This window comes from Periplaneta americana, chromosome 16, assembly GCF_040183065.1.
Source record: "Periplaneta americana isolate PAMFEO1 chromosome 16, P.americana_PAMFEO1_priV1, whole genome shotgun sequence".
Lineage (NCBI taxonomy): Eukaryota > Metazoa > Arthropoda > Insecta > Blattodea > Blattidae > Periplaneta > Periplaneta americana.
Window position 1 is genome coordinate 9,175,510 of NC_091132.1, and position 18,506 is coordinate 9,194,015.

The window sequence follows — 18,506 nt, forward strand, 5'->3', positions numbered from 1 at the left end:
AAGCTGTAATTGACCACGTCCTTATTATGTCCGCGTCTAACGTCTCGCTGACATGCTTATTTTCCACCCAGCGTGTTTCTGCTTCATAGCTGAGCAAATTTATTGCTAAACTACACACAGAGATGTATAGTTTGGGACTTTCCCCCAAATAATTCTTAACAAAACGAAGAAAATTTAATGATTCAACAAATCAACTAATGAATGAGGAATTTGGAAGGAGAAACATTTGAAACGCGCCCTTACAAGGGAAATTGGGGTTGAGAAGGAGTGTATGTGAGGTCCAAGCCTGTTGTCCACTTATCTCACTCCGGGTATTAGCATTCTATGCCCAGGTATATTGTATGTTATATATACTTATATGCTAGAATAATGACAAAACGTAAGAAGTCAGTCAAAGAAACAATGACATTGGATGCGCAGCATGGATTCATGCTCAGACTGTATATATACTGTCACTCAGTCAGCTGACTAAAAAAAAAACAATAGTTTAACATACCAACTTATTTTACCTTCATAGAATACGAAAAGGCTTTTGATAGTGTTAATGATAGGATTTTGTGGGAAATATTGATAAATTGAGGGATTACATCTCATCTCAATAGTGCAATATGGAGCCTTTACAAAAACAATAAAATGATAATTAAAACTCCCAGTAGTAAAGTGAAATGATATGAACAAATCAAGGAGTTCAACAAGGATATTCATTCAAAATGTACATTTGAAGTCATAAGAATTGATTACAGAGATTAAACATTTTATCATTAACTAAGTAAATTTCATTACATTATTTTGTGCAGATGACCAAGTGATGCTCAGCCGAAATGAAAACGAATTACAAGAAGCTGTTTTTTAGATTTAATGAAGTACCAACGATTTTAACATGAAGATATTAGTGGAACAATGACATTTGCGGGATTACAACCATTTAGGGGTTAAAATTGAACTGAACAAAGAGATTTTACAAGAAGTATAAATACTTGTAGTATTAAGGGTCTAGTGTGGAAATATTTTCAACTATTTCTCTGGAGCAATTCGCCAAATATTAGGGAAGTCCGTTCGAAAAGAAAAGTTATTAAAATCCTTTCTTTGTGTCGATGAGAGCTGGATCTTGAGAAATACTAGATAAAGAACGAACACCTGTAGCAAGATACATTGCATACACACTAATGGACAAGAAGAGCAATTATATAAGAAATGAATTAAAACAAAGACAATAGAACATATCATACTAAATGGAGAGATCATTCAGGACGAATGCCAGAAACACCACAATAACAATTTCATAGTATGAGCGAAGGGAGCACATGGAGGTCAAAGAGGAGATAGCAAGACCAATTTTTGAAGCACGAGGAATGGACCGTAAGGCCTAATCCCTGTTTTTAGATGATTTTTCTATCTATATTGCCACTATCACCGTTATCGTCATTGTTATCACCATCATTCACATGACAGGGAACTCTCCTGTAGCGTGAATTTGTCTGTCATTCGGGTTAACGCGCGATGCACACGGGAAAAAATTAAACATCGAGGATGAAGTCAACCCGTAGGAGCGACATGTTTGTATGTCACGAAACAATAGAGCTGTTTCTTCTTGTTCCGAAGACCGGGGTTCGAATATTTCTATGTAAAATTTTAGGATGTTTTGAATGTCGGCCTATTAGCATGCACCGTTATTGGTTGTAATTTAAATTTAAATTTCCAACTCTGTAATTTAACTTATATACAACAGTAGTTTTCAAACATTATATTAATTTTATAGAAACGTCCTTATTTCGAAATATCAGATGAAAGCAAAAGAATAATAAAAAAAAATAGAAAAACGTAAGATATGAATTAATTTACATTTTTCGAGATTCGAATTCATGACAACAGAACTAATTTTGAAATCTAACACTTACAAAATGTACACGTTATGGATAGCCTCATAGAATAAGAAACAAGGAAGGAAATGGTTCAGAACTTTTCTTTTTTCTTTCTTCCCATATTTTAGGTTTAGGTGTTATTTATTGTAGGCCTATACGTTTTACTGAAATGAATTTATTTATAGTATAAATTAAGGTAGGCTACTAAATATTGTTCATTTTGTATTTTGTATTGGTGAGCGCGTATATAGTGAGCACATGGTAAGATCTGGATACGACCAGCCATGTTAACTATCCGATTATGAACTAAAACTCGTGAGACCCCTAAAAAGAAAATATACACATTTTTTAAAATTAACCGGGATTCAAACTCCGGCACTATAACTGCATCTACACGGTTCAATTTTTAATGCGGGTACGCATGCAATCTGGGACAAATATTGAAAGGATCTAGTTTAAAACGCGCGTTCAATTAAGATGCATGAAGATTTTGTGTCTACATGGTGCGCCGTTTTCAACGTCATCTCCACTAGGTATAATTAATATTAAATATCAATATTGCATGCATTGCTTGAATGCGTGAAGTTGAAAGAAAAGTTGAACCGTGTAGATGCGCCTTTAGATTTACAAGTGATGCATTTTACTACTCTTACACAACACATCTGTTGTCTACCGTCTGAATGAAATGCACGCGTTTCCTTCGACCACGATTGCATGCATTGTAGTTGCAGTGAAAAGAAATCACTGTTTATATTAATTTTTGGGAAAAAGACGCTTTCTCTCATATTAAATGTTTATTTTTATCTAGACTTATTTGATGTTGCAGATTATCTTTTCTTTCTTTCTTTCTTTTTTGACGATTGCAGTTTCATTTCTGTAACTAGAGTTCGTGGTGTAAAATTATCCAGTTAACAAACATAATTTCCCAATTATGAAACTATATTTTATTAAAATCGGTAATAAGTGTTTTGAGAGTAAAACGGCACAGAAAGAAAAGTTCGCGAGTGAACACAGCGTACACGATGATTCCCGAGCTATTCCGAAGTGGGACTGTCTCTCAACAGCGACCAATTTCCGTGTCGAAGGGTGTACATACATCCCTTGTGTTGAAATAGGGCCTACATTGTTCTCCGTGGCGACGGTAGATGGCAGGACTGTGTAGTTCGTTGAATGTGTAAATTGGTAGGTCAGATGGGCTGTTTCTTATGCGGGACGTCACTGAGTTTGTCAAGGTCGATTACCGATCTAATTTTGGTGTTAGGTATTTCTTGTTAATGGGGGCATCGAGGAAGCTTCGACAGCGCAGAAAAAAGAGTCCAAGTGATCTGAGCTAACCTTGCTTCTACAACGCTCCATGAACTGGTGACAGGACGAATTAGAGCTACTGGATGCGGTCACTTCCAAGGTCCCCGTTAAAGGAGAACAGTAATCTGGAACCTGCGATGTAACTTTAATACGTACCATTTAAACCTATTTAAATCAAGTGAACCAAGTTCAGTTTCAAGAAATAGTCTGCAGAAGAGATTGAACTTTGGGCACTGGGAAGAAAACCATTATTCAGGCTAGACATTGGGTGTTGGTGGGTTTGCAATAATACTTAGACTACATATTCTTTTTACGAAGTACCGTATAAAGAAAATGTAATTGTTCACTTTTAAAATTATTTTGTCATGTACCTATTGTTTGGAAATTTATATTTCTGTGTATCAGGTGTTATGCTATTATATAAATACAGTATCTTGTCTGTAACCTTTTCGCTTTGATTTGTTGAAAATTATTACTAGTGTATTGTTTTGTTTAAATAATTATTGTAGCAATAGTTAATTTTGTCTAACTTTTTTAACTTTTTTACTTTTCATTAGTTCATTAATAAATTGATAGTTGCAATATTGCATTATTGTGCTATTGGTTTACTGAAATTATTTTTTGTTTTTTTCTTTTATTTAACTGTAATATTTTTGCATCAATACTCTGTTTTGGATATAATTTTTCTTTTTTACGTCCTTATATTAGCAGTTCGTAACCTTTCTCTTATTTTTCTTCTTCATAATGTTTGTATTAATACATGATTTCGTTTTTACGCAATCACTTTTCTTTACCTAAATAATTCTCTGTCAATATTTAGTTTTGTGTCTCATTATATTGTTTTATTAAAAATTATAAGAGTATATTTTGGATAAAACACATTTTTTCATTTAATCTTGATTAATATTTTAATTGTTTTTTTTGGTCCTTATCCTGTTGTTAAGTTTGGTATTATTAAAATAATAGACTACTTTCTCAACTTATTTCTTTCGTTTCATTTGAGTGATTTTTATGTCAATAATTTATTTCATCTATAAATATTTCTTGTATTATTTCAGTAAGTTTTGTATGAATATTTAACCTATAAAGCTTTTCCTATATTATTTCAGTAATTTTATGTGAGTAACTTATTTAACATATAAAAGTTTTCTTATATTATTCCAGTATTTTATACGTTTAGTTCATTTTATTTTATCACTTTTGTACCGGAATGAATAAAATGTATTTATTGTATAAAAGTTAACCTATTTTTTTTTCAGTAATTTTGTGTGAATAATTTATTTAATTTATTTAATTTATAAATAATAGGTTATTAGCATTTATGGGTTAAATAAACTATTCACATAAAAGTTGGTGAAATAATAAAGGAATACGTTTGTACAGTAGATTAAATAAACTATTCATACAAAAGTTAGTGAATGATGTAGGAATATGCTTATACAGCATTTTAAATAAACTATTCACACAGAAGTTGTTCAAATAATATAGAGAAACATTCATTCATTCATAAATGTTTGTTATGTTATTGCTAAATTTTTGTACATATAGTTTATTAAATTTAATCTATACTGAACGTTTCTCTATATTATTTGATCAACTTCTGTATGAATAGTTTATTTAATCTACCGTACAAACGTATTCTTTTATTATTTCACCAACTTTTATGTGAATAGTTTATTTAACCCATAAATGCTAATAACCTATTATTTCTCTAACTTCTGTGTGAGTAATTTATTTAATCTATAGACGTTCTCCTGTATTATTTCACTAACTTTTGTATAAATGGCTCATTTAATCTATAAATGTTTACCTATAACCTATTGTTTTCCCAATCTTTGTGTGAATAATTTGTTTATGCTCGACCATGCCGAAATGTAGTAATTGAATTGCCCCATGCAGAAAGGGCTTCAGTCCATTAGACCTGGTTTTGAGAAAACTAAGGAAAACAGTGTGTACTTTGTATTCCTTTCTGCATAGAACTCTGAGCCTGACGCTTCAGTTTCTGTCTTTCCAAGCATTGGACTGAATACCTTTCCGCACAGGCTGATGGGACCATCCATAAAGATATGATTTCCATCGATATCTCGTTTTTTCAAAATTTGTGACTGAAGCCCTTTCTGCATGGAGCGGTTCAATTATACTCCTGGTAGCAGTCCTTTAATGCATGTCATTAAAGTACACCTACTCATTAAAGTACAGGTCTTCAGCCAATGACAAGTCAGCTTTGTACCGTTATATCGATTATTCTCGGATATGCAAACAACAGACAATTAGCGAAAAGTCACGGAGGCTGGAAATCCAATACTGTCGCAGAAGGTTATGTTCTGTTACTATAATAATTAGCGTTAATTGTAAATAATATTTAAATAAATTCAATTTGTCATCTCGTTTTTCAATTCTAAATCAATTTCCAGGTTATATCAGAGTAATGTTCATTCTTATTCTGTGCCAAGGTCAATGACATTCGGCCTTGGAAAAAATCAATACTTTCGTGTCTGAACACATCTCACAATTCAGGTCAGTTCGCACATAAGCATAAAAAGACCTAATTTTCAATACTTTCAAGTTAGAAATATGGTCGAGCATAAAAAGTCGTATGAAACTTGCCTATAATGGTAATTAAGACGCTCGTATGAAAATTATGAAACTCGCTTGCGCTCGTTTCATAAACAAACATACTTGCGTCTTAATTACTACCATTATAGGCTCGTTGCATAATGTACTATTAATCTATAGACGTTCTCCTGTATTATTTCCCTAACTTCTGTGTCAATAATTTATTTAATGTATGGACGTTCTGCTATATTATTTCGCAAACTTTTGTATGAATAGTTTATTTAATCTATAAATGCTTACCTAGAACCTAGTATTTCCCTAACTTTTGTATGAATCACTAATTTAATCTATAAACGCTCTCGTATATTATTTCATTAACTTTTGTAGGAACAGTTTACTTAATCTATAAATGTTTATCTATATTAATTCACTAACTTTTGTATGAGTAATTTATCTTATCTACAAATGTTCTGTATATTTTACTAATTTTCGTATTAATAGATTATCCTGTCTGTGAGCTTTTTACTTTTTATTTTCATGTGATTTCTTTAATTGTTGTTAGTGCACAACTAGGCCCTATTATTATTATTATTATTATTATTATTATTATTATTATTATTGCCGTTTTGTTTACTAGTAATAAGGTGATATGTATTTACTCAACTTGACTAGTAATTACTTACGTGTGAAATGTAAATTAGTTTAAAATAGCTTATAGGAATGTCTTAGGCTAGCAATTTTAAGTTAATAAGCTATAATTTATAAGTATGATTTTGTGGAATAATAAGGATGCAGTCCACACCTGTGGAGTAACGGTTAGCGCATCTGACCGCGAAACCAGGTGGCCCGGGTTCGAATTCCGGTTGGGCCAAGTTACCTGGTTGAGGTTTTTTCCATGATTTTCCTCAACCCAATATGAGCAAATGCTGGGCAACTATCGCTGCTGAACCCCGGCATTATCACCTTTATTTCATTCAGACGTTAAATAACTTGAGATGTTGATACAGCGTCGTAACATAACCCACAAAAAATAAAATAAGGATGTAATTGTTAATTTGTTATTTGAAGTGTTGTGTCAGTGAAGTTAATAGTTTAGTGGCAACGAAAAGTTTTTGAACAGTGAAAAAATTTTGAAGTGTCAGTGAGATGTGGAGTGAGTGAGATGAGAGTGAAATGAGTGTGGTAGAAGATTATCTATGCTAAAATGTACATGTACTTGTATTGGTATATGCTTTCTCTCTCTCTCTCTCTCTCTATTATATATATATATATATATATATATATATATATGGGTTTAATCTTCGAATTTTGGTTGTAATGGGAGGTATAATTGGGTTTATTTTAATTAATTGGGTTATTTTTAATTGTTGTTTATTTTAATTTAGAATGCTCCCTTTACTCAGGATGCTTCTTTTAATTTAGGTTTTCATATACGATTATTATTATTATTATTATTATTATTATTATTATTATTATTATTATTATTACTTGTAATTAGCTACCACTGCTACCGGCTGCTTACCCACTTGCAGTGTGAATAAATACACGAATAAGAAATATTATTTTATGCTCGACCATGCCGAAATGTAGTAATTATACACCTGGTAGCAGTCCTTTAATGCATGTCATTAAAGTACACCTACTCATTAAAGTACAGGTGTTCAGCCAATGACAACTCAGCTTACAGGTGTTCAGCCAATGACAAGTCAGCTTTGTACCGTTATACAACCGCAAGTATCGATTATTCTCGGATATGCAATCGAAAGAGAATTAGCGAAAAGTCACGGAGGCTGGAAATCCAATACTGTCGCAGAAGGTTATGTTCTGTTACTATAATAATTAGCGTTAATTGTAAATAATATTCAAATAAATTCAATTTGTCATCTCGTTTTTCAATGTCGAATTCAATAATAAAGGTTATATCAAGTTTAACGGGATTACATCAAGGTCAATGACATTATTGTTCCTAGGAAAAAATCAATACTTTCGCGTCTGCGCACATCTCACAATTCACGACCTAGAACAAGGTCACTTCCGATCTTGTCAGATACAAATAAAATGTATACATCTGAATACTGTAATTTCAAGTTAGAAATATGGTCGAGCATAAAAAGTCGTATGGAACTCGCCTATAATGGTAATTAAGAAGCTCGTATGAAAATTATGAAACTCGCTTGCGCTCGTTTCATAAACATCCATACTCGCTTCTTAATTACTATCATTATAGGCTCGTTGCATAATGTACTATTTGCAGTCAGCCAGTGTATGTGTGCATTTTTGTGGAATAATTGCTTCTCTGACCCTAGCGAATGGCAGTCGTAAGCTTTGTTTCCTGTAGCATTCTAACAAGAAGTGTTAACGTTTCTGATTCGGATTGTGGGTTAGCCCACTCTCACATTGAACCTCGCAATTGCTGCTTAATAAAGTTCCCAAAGTATTTATGTGGACATACACTCGGGTCCTCCGCGGTCGCTCGCGGGATAGGGGCGGAGGGGGATGCTAGCAATTCCTTTCATTTAAACCGTCCCAGACGTGTTGACTCTCCGCTTACGTGTTGCCAATGAGAGTTGTATGACGGCCAAAACTTGTGCCACCGTCTGCAAGCGGCCCGACGTGAGTCACACGTCCGCGCGAGTGAGAGAGAGAATTCATGACTCTGCTGTCCCATGCTGAACCACATCTCTACGGTTCGGCCGGCCGCCCAGCTGTTCACAACCCTCTGGCTTCTACACGACAGTCGTCAGTGGCGGTTGCAGGTCTTATAGAGCCAGTAGAAATCATGATAAATGTGAAATGTGCCGAATTGCTGACGAAATAGATAATTTTATGTTTAAAAGCATGTTATGTATATTAGTATAGTTTTTTAATCCGCGATAAAATGCGAAATTGAGTACAAAATGCGAAATGTATGTCTTTCTGCGAAATAAGAGCGAATTTGCATTTCATGAGACATTTTTGTGTTTTTGTAAAAAGAAAAAACCAGAATCTAACTAAAGGCCCGGCCATATATAGGTTCTTACATTTTTTTTTCAAAAGTGTGGTCACCCCTCTCCCCATGTTAGCTTTTACATTATGAATAGCACAGGAATGTATTCTTCACCTGACATAATTAGGAAAATTAAATCCAGACGTTTGAGATGGGCAGGGCATATAGCACGTATGGGCGAATCTAGAAATGCATATAGGGTGTTAGTTGGAAGGCCGGAGGGAAAAAGACCTTTGGGGAGGCCGAGACGTAGATGGGAAGATAATATTAAAATGGATTTGAGGGCGGTGGGATATCTTGATAGAGACTGGATTAATCTTGCTCAGGATAGGGACCTATGGCGGGCTTATGTGAGGGCGGCAATGAACCTCCGGGTTCCTTAAAAGCCAGTAAGTAAGTAAGTACCGGTAAGTATAGATAACATTCATTAACGTATCAAATAGTAACGCTTAGGTTTCATTTGAATAAAGCCATTAGCTCATCTTTTGTTTCTTAAGCGTTTATAAAAGTGGAATATTTTTTCGGTTGGGATCAATAGCCAGGTACCCCTTTGAATTACTCATTCAATGTTAAGGTTTGTTACGAAATGGAAATGTTAGGGAGCATGTGAAACGTATTGTTTATAAAATACGTCTCATTTGCATGACTGCGATCTTTTTTAAGTCACACACACCCTGATGTGTCAGTAGACAGTATGGTACGGTATAGTACTACTCTTTATACTGGAGCATAAAGGAAGGTGGAGTGCCAAATCATAGCCGGTTAGAGGAAATGGACGCGCAATTGATCTGGTAGAGAAGTACTTCACAGTGATTAGAACACACTCGAGTCTTCTTCACATGTACACAATTCGGTTGACCCACACTTAAATAAAGGTTACTGTTTAATACATTATTGCGGAAGTAGAGTACAATGTGTACCATTTATGTAAGGCCGTTTATTTTTGTTACCTCGACTGTTAAACAAAAGTTTTACATCCAGAAGCACTGAAGTCCATTATGATGACAGTACTTCAGAATGACCTAATTTCACTTCGTCAATATTTCGCACTTTGTAGAGTACATACACTTCCACAATGCCTTCGGGCAGAGAACTCTGTTTGTTTGCGAGTGAATTTAAAGTAGCTGCGAGTTGAAGAATTAACAGCTTTATTTTAAGTTTTGGCAGGGCGATAATCGTGCCATTGTTCATTTCAACAAGCAATTTTGCGTTTCGTTGTTTAGTTTAACAGTATGCATCACGAGTGGACGCACTCTCTCTTTTATTCAATATTATTGCTTTTAAATGAGTCACATTGTCTGGGCAGGACGATTCTCTAAGAGTTTATAACATCACAGGTACGTAATAAGTGTAAAGGCTTTTATTCTTAGAACAGCTCCCAAGTTTTCTGAATTATTCTGGTTCAACAACTGTTACGCGATATTGCTCCAGTATTCAATGGACACGGGTTGTTTTTAAGCGGTGGTCCCTGCAACATGCTGAGCGAAAGACCAGGCAGTTTCTCTGCTTCGGAATATCTTAATATTGGTTCGTGTTTCTTGTAGGAGTGAGAACGGAATAGGCACAACTGCATAATTCTAATTCTTGGAAATAGGTGAACATTATTTTTAAAACCTCAGTGGAATAATAATAATAATAATAATAATAATAATAATAATAATAATCCTATGCACGACATCTCATAGAGAGCCAAGGTCCACCAGCCAACTGTTGGTCTCACGTCCACATACCTCAGCAGACGTAATGTGTGGTTACCACTATGATTCATCCCCCATAATATTATTGCTGGGTCGCGTAACCGGATTTCGCTACCTATAGTAGCTCTCCAGAATTTATCACAGTGCTGGATGGGCACCGGTCCCATACACTGGCCGAAATTTCATGAGAAAGTTTCTTCTGTTTGAGGACTCGAACTAGCGCTCATTCCGTAACCCGAGTCCAAGATATGACGCCTTAAATACTGCGCGGGACGGAAGTAATATAAATTATAGTATAATTAAAATGATTCTTTGCATTGCATTAATTTAGAGTAATAAAAGATATTGAATAGCGATGCGAAATGAGCGCTAGTAGAAGAAATTTTTCATGAAATTTCGGCTAGTTACGGGATCGATGCTCATCCACCATCGTGAGTAATTTGGGAAGTTACAATGAGTAGGGTGATAAGATTTCGTGCGCCAGGAATGACGGTTTGGGAGATCATCGTGCTCCCATACTGACTGGATGATCGTTCACTTCTGTTGAGGCGTAAGGCCTCATTATGTTTGGTTAACATAGGTTTAACTCAAATGTGATATTAACTAAAGAAATAGTTAAAGTGATCTCTGAACAATCCCCTCCCCTCTTCGCAGTTTAAAATTGACTGGTTTCCATGGCGTAGACAAGAGAGGATTTTGAAATGTGTCGTGTCCGGTAAATATCGCAGCAGGATTGTAGTGCAAACCAGGCATTCAGCATTACAGTACAAGTTGGAAATGTAATGAAATTTCAATCGTTTTGATAAAGATTGATTAGAATGTATCTATAGACTATTCATATATATGAGGTCTCGCCATCCTCATTGAATAATTACGACTACTATTTGGGTTAGTAATCAATGTGTATTACCTATTAATTTGAGAAAAATTCGTTCCGGCACCGGGAATGGAACCCGAGACCTCTCAGCTCTGCGCGCTGAGCGCTCTTTCCAACTGAGCTACGCCGTGACACGATCCACGGTGCCGGCCGAACTCTCCTCACCGTGAAGCTTGTTCCGGCATAGCTCAGTTGGAAAGAGCGCTCAGCGCGCAGAGCTGAGAGATCCCGGGTTCGATTCCTGGTGCGGGAACGAATTTTTCTCAAATTAATAGGTAATTGATTAGAATGTTTTAAGATACGAGTTTAAATGTTTTGTGTTTTTAATGTGTTTACTTTTGGTGCTGGACGTATTTTTCTGAAAGGGTAATGACCTGTCAGTTTCTGTGCCATAGTCACTTTCTGGTTATTTGCAGTGGAATATAATTCCGTCATGCAGGACACATTAATTTAAAGCACGAATTACCATTGGATAAATTTATCTCAACTGCATTCATTAGATTAAAGAATAGAGAAGTTTTGAAATCATAGTTGTGAATGTATTTGTGTGTCCTATAGAGAAGAATTTATGAGAATCTAACATCTTGAAATTAAAATTTCATTCAGTGAAATTTTAACGGACTCATTCGACTATAAAACAATTTGCCCCTTAGATCCTCCACTGAGGTCGTTACTTTGGTCGTCTGCTCGTAGCCATTTGTCTCCGAGCAATGCCGCTCCTCCTAGTGGAAGGGAAGTGACAAGTATTAATATCGCAATTATTTCCTGTATTTATGAAGGAGAAGTTCTTCTGCGAAATATCTTTGCGTATACATCATTCGAAATGCTTGATTTTAATACTGTCTTGTTGGCAATGGTAACTAAATTTCTCCCTCAATCCTAAATATGACTCACCACTTTTACATTTACATCGTTAAAATTTCATTTACAAAGTTAAATTGCTTCAATTCGTCCTCCGGTCGGGTGGATACCATGCGGTACTAAGCGAAACCTGTTTCCAGGCGTACACTCGTTATACAGTATACAAAGAATGAGAAGAGTAATATGTAAACATTCTCCAGCACAGCGTAGTGGCACAGACTATTGGTAATTACTAAATAATTACAGCAGAGGAGGCAAGACCTTCCTGCGACCTTATCTTTTGACGTGGTTATATCACCAATGGGTATGGAGGGAGAATATAGGTTTTATTCTGAGATGAACTTCCGTGTAGTACGTAGATTCGTATAATATTAACCATCATAAAGCAAACTCTCTTCCTGGTAGTTCATTCTTCGCCTCTCGCACAGCTCACATGCCAGGTCTCGCCTCCTCATCTGTACTAGCGGAGAGATTACATTCCTATCTTCCACTCGCTATGGTTGATGGTAAGATAAATCTACAATGCTTGGGAAAATTGGCATAAGTCAGTTTCCACAAACATTTTTTTATTAATTTATTGACAACTTACGGAACATCTGCTCGTTTGGGAAAAGAGACATAAGTATTTCACCCATTACAAAAATTCATACAGAAGAAAATCAAATCGACATAAACTAGTGTGAAGACAGTTTTTTTCCTTCTCCTGTAAAATTAATATTTTTGACTTGTGCCACTTTTTCCGAGCACTACAGAAATAATGGAAAGAAATGTAATCAGATTTCCCAGACTTTAGAGAAGACAAAATCAGGAGGATAAAAGGTACATTATTGTAGTCTGAAAACACATATTGATATTAGGTCTATACATTTTTTGTGAGACGAGGTAAGACCTCTCCGGAAAAAAGGATGTAAGATCAAATTATTGAAATATGGCTATGTGATTTAGGTGGAAAAGTAATTTTGAAGCATTTACTTATAACTATAAATTATTTATTGCATTAAATAGCTTAATAAACTTATATAATTAATTAGTCAAATGGTTGTGCTAGTAAATATAGGCCTAATGAAGTATGCACCTGAAATTATTTTCCTTCCTCCGGAAACATGAATAAAACTATAGTTACGTTGCTTACATTCTTATTCCGGGGAGGTCTTAAATTATGCTTGTAATAATAATAATAATAATAATAATAATAATAATAATAATAATAATAAACTTTATTATAATAATTTTACAGAAATATAGATATTTTCGGTTTTATTCCCTCAACGACTAGTGTTAATTGAGTGCCTGCAAAGCAATACACATAGAAGTTTTTTTCTGAAATGGACGAGTATAAGAATATTTTAAAATCATTAATGTCTGGTATAGACATTTCTAGAAACACGTTGCCTGCGCATTTCCGCTATCATTAAATCGTTTGTGAGAAAAAAAAAATTAAGAAATCGTCGGAGCAGATTTCTAGGAAATGACTTTTCAAATAAAGAGTCTTTGGTTTCTTTGGTTAAAACGATTATATTTCACGTGCATCATTCCCATATTTATTGACTTGTAGGTATTTAATGTTAACAAAATCCGTCCAGTAGTTTAGAAAAAATACCTTTGCACAGAAAACCAGACAGAGAGCATACCAAAAGACCAGTTCCTTGTCATAAAAAAACCTGAAGATACTAGTTTGTAAAAGTCTGTAATTATATTGTTTAGAGCCATCGCAAAGCATTTCATTAATGCTTCTTGAAATTGATAAGGTATAAATTATGAAATTGTCGTAATATAACTTTATTTTGATTAGCGTTGTACATTTATACTCTAGGGAACAGTTAAACCATAGTCTAAGCTGAAGCTTTTTGCATACAAGGAGGCGGCAGGTCTTCTTGAAATCTTCAGTTGTAATAATTTCTGTGACTACGTCATGTAGGCCCACTAAGTATTGTATTCACAGTTTAAGACTAAGTTCTGAATAAAATCCAGTTAATTACCTATATTTATGACAACTTGTGATCAGGCATAACTTTTGGCATGAAAATTCTATTAAGAGATCATTCATATGAGTGGAATACACTTTCCGACCCTTGAATGATTATTTTATACAGCGTAGACTCGAGCAGATGGGTTGGCCACTTCCCAGTTGCAAATGTAAGGAGTCGAGCTTCTCATTGGGATAAATATTTCAGTCGCTCTCCTCATCCCTCCCACCCTCCTTTTTATATCTCGTAAAAAATCACTTCCATCCGTTAACATTTTTATTCTAACCTGCCTCCCAATGACTCAGACGCTGAGCAGTATTTCGGTCGTACTTCTTTATTTCTTGACTTAGGCCCCGTCCTTCCCCTCTCCACGAAGCATTCTTTAGTCCCTTTAAATCGAAAGTTTGTAGGTGTGAAGAATTTAAAAGAAATGGAGTGAAGAGACATTTCTTGGCTCTGAAGTTCGGGTGCGTGACCACACCAACATAGTTATGCTCATGACAGAATCGTATTTTTAAAATGACTCTATAGTGCCATTCGGCTGATAAAGGAATGGATACGCAGGTTATTATGTTTATCTCTTGATCCAAATATCTGGTATTTGAACCCAATTGAGTGATTTCCTTGATAAAGAGAGTAAAGCGAGAGTTCCCGTGCCGTGTATTTACGACGCACGAGGAAATTCTGATCAGGACGAAATTACCGGCTAAGGGCCCGTTCACACGGTACGGGAATTTATCGAAACGAGCGTTTATTACAGTCCATTTCGTGCGGACAGCAGTGTACACACGGTTCAGTTTTTTCCCGTATATAACTTAAATTTCATTATCCTCGTCCTTCAAGCTCCATCATTCTCCAGGCCAGGTTTCCATTGAGACTTCTTTCTCCGACACATATTACAGTATTATCAAGTGGAATGTACTGCCTGATAATATATATATATATATATATATATATATATATATATATCGGCCAGAACTTCTATTAGAGGTATTATGGACAAGATAAGAATAAAAGTGAAAGAATGGGACGCGATTGCCCTTCAGACAGTGGTTTGCAAGCTTTATGAATTCAGCTGTAAGCAAAATCTTTATGCAATGTTACTTTCAAACCCAGAACTCACATGTCCTTTATAAAGCTAGATTTAGTTATAGTTACTATATATGAATGGAAGTTAGTACAATTCAGAATTCAAGATATATCACATAGGTAGGAATATCTGACTAAGTTATGAAACAAAGAATTTCAAACTTTGGAAACAAGATAATGAAGTGCTTATCTATGTAGTCAGAATACAAAACTCATTTATATGGTTGTGTCTTCAATCTTCGAATTTGTTTTTAAGTTTAGATATATGACGACTTTAATTAAGTAGTCTATAGGCCTATACTTAATTAAATGTCCATTTCCTGGCTGCTCGCACCCTGAATAACGAGATCGGTACGAAGTTCCTAGCTCTGGTTATCCTCTGACTGAAATTTCTGATGGATAGCAAAGCTTTAGCTCATTGTGAGAACTCGGATTTTTATTACCTAAAATTTACTCAAAATAAATTACGAAACTCAAAAATGCCATAGATTATTATTAATTTATTCCGGAACAAAGTACACAATATTAAGCTAATTTTCATATGAAGTGACTTCGCTTTTACATGACGACATTTCTTGGTATGAATAATGGCTAATGCAGAATCTGAGTTTTAATTTTTATCGCTGATTCCTTTCTTAATTTTGTACCCTATAAATAGATCCAATAAAATTATATTTGCGGACATAGATAGTATAAACTTTCAGTGTTTGTATTAATCTGTATAAAAGCTTGTATTGTTGCATAATGCTCCGGCAAGGTCTCAGATATCATGATACATTAAAAGTGAGCATAAATATTACAGTGGCAAAGAAGATTAACAATGAAAAACGTATAACGTAAAGCTTACGCTAAAATAATAATAATAATAATAAAAAAAAACAAATGGATTCATAACCTAAAACTGCAAAATGCTCGAAAATGTTGTTTTAGTTATATATTTTTACAGCCATAATACTATGACAAGGATTGCGTATGAAATAATAAAATATAATATATTCTTAAAGCCATGTCTTATACAGTAATAGAAGATGTATTTCGAAGGTGTAATGCAATTATTTATGAAAATAAATTTATGGTTATACCGGTAATAACTTTAAGTCTTCAACTTTAAAGTGAAGAATCTGATTATTTCTGTAATGTGCGCCTAAATAACCACCGATGTTCACTTGAAAGATGTTATAAAAATGTATCTGTTGCTACTACTGAAGTTCTCTAGAAAGTTTCAATTTTCATCATTGCCCCTTTTATTTTTTCTTTAGTTTACAGAAGTCAAAATGTTTATTTTATGATTCTTCATCTGGTAACTTCAACTTTTAATTTTGCTAATATAAAAAAAATCTTGTCTGGGTCACGTAATGACAGAGAGTGAGAAAAATAAACCTCAGGCACATGAGTTAACAAAAATGTGGAGTTTCCAAGCACACCGGTACTTAACTTCAGAATCAGGAGGCAAACATATCTCAGACTTTTGGAGAAGAAGCAACATTTTAGGAGTGTGAATAGATTTGGGATACGTCCAGAAAGTAATGGCGAAAACAAAAGAAACTATTTAGATTGCATAGCTAATAAACCTATTATATGCTTTCTTAGGCTTTCAGAGTGAATGTGATCAGAATTAGACTTTTGGATATTCCACCATATCCTGGAAGTTAATATTTCCAACGTTTGGGAACTACATAGGCCTTACATACAGGTTCTGCCTTCAGGTCAGATAAGTTATTACGAATAACTTGCAGTTGTAAGTCCTCTTCTGCTCTTACACTACTGTTGTGGCTGCTGCCTTTATTTCTGCTACAGCTGCTGCTATTGTTACTTTTACTGCTGCTACTGGTACTATTATTGCTGCTGCTGCTAGTACTGGTACTGATACTATTATCACCTTTGATTTGACTGTTCCTTAATTCTGCAGTGCTCGGGAAAAGTGACATAAGTCAGTTTCCACAAACCTTCTTTGATAATTTATTGACAACTTAGGGAACATCTGCTCGCTTGGAAAAAAAATACATAGGTATTTCTCCCATTACAATAATTCATAGAGAAAAAAATCAAATCGACATAAACCAGTGTAAGTTGTCAATAAATTATCAAAAAAGGTTTGTGGAAACTGACTGATGTCACTTTTCCCGAGCACTGCAGAATTCATGTAGAACTACACAGTATTTGAAAAGGCCACACATTTTTCGTAAAAACACAAATTATACCATAGAAATATCTTAATTGATCAGTTATACGATAGATCTTCTGCATGTTAAAGTAAATGACTGATAAGATCTAAATTCTGATTACTTTACCCTGCATGCAAATTGGTGTAGCAAATCATTGCAATGAATATTCGTATTTTAATAGTTTTCAAAATAGAAAAGTAAATAATACTGTTTACTTACCGTCAACATTGATTTCTTTTATCGTTGCCCTATATAGCAAGAGTAGCATCTGGTACTATCAGCAAAGATGCTTTCCCACTGCATTCACCAACACGGATCACAGGTAGAATTATATTTTTTGGTATGTTATATGATCGTTAACTTTCTATTCTAATGAATGAACAGACCGCGTCATTCGGTCTCTGCTGCATACACAACACATACCGGTTTTATGAAACAGTAGTTTACTTATGTACTGCGAACTAGCCTATTAGATTACTTAAAAATTTAGCTTTGCGTAATTAAATGTCGAATGTACCTTTTTTCGTCATCGATTTGCATTGTAGGCACATTGATTTTGATATTATAATAGTTCCTTGTGACTGCTTTATGAAACTGGTTTGCCTCAAACTAAACTTGTGACATTTGTTATTATCCTCACCAGCTTGCATTACGCTGATCTTGTGAAATTACAGTTTCTTCTTATTGGTTTTATGAAGCTGTCCAAGTCAATGTCAGTTGTAAATAGTTACCCAGCCTGAATTCAAATTGCCCCATCACGTATCATTTTCCGGGGAAAGCGAATTCAATTTTTTATGAAAAATCTTATTTTTTAATTTTTCACTGCTACTGATAACATTACAGCACATTAGGGATTCACAATGCCTCATAACTTGAAAAATATGTATTGGATACAAAAATAATGTTACATAGTTTAAAACACAAGAAATACAACAACAATAAAAATATTTCATGCTTATAATGAACAAAATCTCGAAATTTGAACTGACCATTTAAAATGATTTTCTGAACGATTTCCGTTTATAACTAGACCCGGTACTGTCTTTTACAAGGAACCAACAATAGTCTGCAAGCATGCTGGATGATGACCTTCCTTTATATCGCCTTTCCATTTAAGATATTTATTGATGAAATCTTTTCC

The 18,506-nt window shown here is 34.5% G+C and overlaps 1 protein-coding gene across 4 annotated transcripts in view; it reads left to right on the top strand.

The window, feature by feature from the left end:
• The window catches only part of Atg10 (Autophagy-related 10), a 656,137-nt gene that overhangs the window by 992 nt on the left and 636,639 nt on the right, over nucleotides 1-18,506 (top strand). The window lies entirely within an intron of this gene.